Here is a 1856-nt window from a genome sequence, read left to right as displayed (position 1 = left end):
ACAAAATAAAATAAAATGAACATATAAAAAAGTAAAATGAAATAGAGATACTTATGCATAATGAAAACATTACTTAAGTAAATATTGGAGCATCAGTTTGGAGCGCCGACCCCCCAACTCCCCCTCAACTCCCCCCAACCCCCCTCAACTCCCCACAACCCCCTCAACTCCCCACAACCCCCCCTTAACTTCCCTCAAACTCCTCCCAATTCAAGAGGTTAAGGTAGAAAGAGAACAACATACATTACCTATTCATCCATAGGAGGTTGAAAAACGTGGAGAGGGGGAAGAGGGGGAGAGGGGAAGGAGGGAAGTGAGGAGAGGGGAGAGGGGGAGAGGGGAGAGGGGGAGAGGGGGAGAGAGGGAGAGGTGGGAGGGAAATGGAGGATAAGGATTGAGCACGTTAGCTCTAGTCGACCGATTTCATTTCGTAGCGTTCGGTTTTCCAAATGTTTCGGTCACCTCGAGTATGGAAGTTCCATAGGGAGAGTGAACGATGTTTTACGAACAGGATCGTCTATCAAGATAGGAGCTTGGGGGAAGGAAATTTGGGGTGAATAGGTACTTTGCTTCCTGGGGGATGGGGGGAAGCGAGTGGGTGGGGAGTTATATGGAAGAAGGGAAGGAAAGGAGTGTGGGTGGGGGGAAAGTTGGGGGAAGGTTGGGGGGTTAGTAGGAGTGTGGGAGAAGGTGGAGACAAAAAAATGAAGGCGTAGGGGAGACAAGATACAAGATTGGGAGGAAGGGAGGGAGAAAGAAGGGAGGGAGAAAGAAGGAGGGGAGATGGAGAGGGTAATTCCCCCCCCCCACACACCCCAGAAGATCGCCCAGCTTTCTCTTACTTAGTCCTCTTTGTTGAAGGCTGAATTTTCTTTGTTTTTTTGTTTGAGACCCTTTGTTACGAAACTGAAGAGGAGACCAAGAGATATCGAAAGAGTAAAAAAAAAAAAAAAAAAATCAATCAATCAATCAATTAACGAATAAAAAGATAGAATAAAACAAGTGATATATATATATATATAAATATATATGTATGTATATATATATATATATATTATATGTATATATATATATATATTTATTATATGTATATATATATATATACATATAAATATATATATATATAAATACATATATATATTTATATATATATATACTGGAGACCTTTCCACCGCTCCTACCAGTCCTTATACCCTTTACATATTTTATTACATTTACCCATTTTATTTTAGTTTTCTTTAAGTCTTTTATTCTTCTGCTTCCCTCCCCTTTCCTCTCCCCTCCTCCTCCTCCTCCCTCCCCCTTCCCCCACCCTCTCCCCCCTTTCCCAAATTTAATTTTCTATCGTTTGGCCTCTGGCTTCATTTTTCTTGATTAAGAAAAGAGAAAAATGAAAAGAAAAAGAAATTTTTCCTTTTTTTAATTTCTTGCTCCCGTACAACTGGGTCTGTCTATCTGTCTATTTGTTCGTCTACTTTCTGCCTGTCCACCTGTCTGTCTGTCTGTCTTTCTGCCTGTCTGTCTCTCTGTTTGTCTGTCTTTCTGCCTGTCTATCTATGTGATTGCTTGTTATTTTGTCTGTCTGTCTCTCTGCCTGGCCGTCTGTCTGTCTGGTTGTTTGCTATTCTGTCTGTTTGTCTGTCTGTTCAACTCTAGCACAGTAAGTCACTCATTCATTCACTCTCTCTCTCTCTTTCTCTCTCTCTTTCTCTCTCTCTCTCTCTCTCTCTCTCTCTCTCTCTCTCTCTCTCTTTGTCTTTATCCGCACACTCCCTCTTCTTCCTACTCATTCACCTTTTCTCTTTTTCTCCTCCTTCTATTCCTCCTGCTCCTCCTCTTTCACCTCTTCAAACTCC

The sequence above is a fragment of the Oratosquilla oratoria genome, chromosome 32 (genome assembly GCF_046742065.1).
Source record: "Oratosquilla oratoria isolate Oo_2021 chromosome 32, ASM4674206v1, whole genome shotgun sequence".
NCBI lineage: Eukaryota > Metazoa > Arthropoda > Malacostraca > Stomatopoda > Squillidae > Oratosquilla > Oratosquilla oratoria.
The sequence above is the reverse complement of the archived record's forward strand: the minus strand, read 5'-3'. Positions refer to the sequence as shown.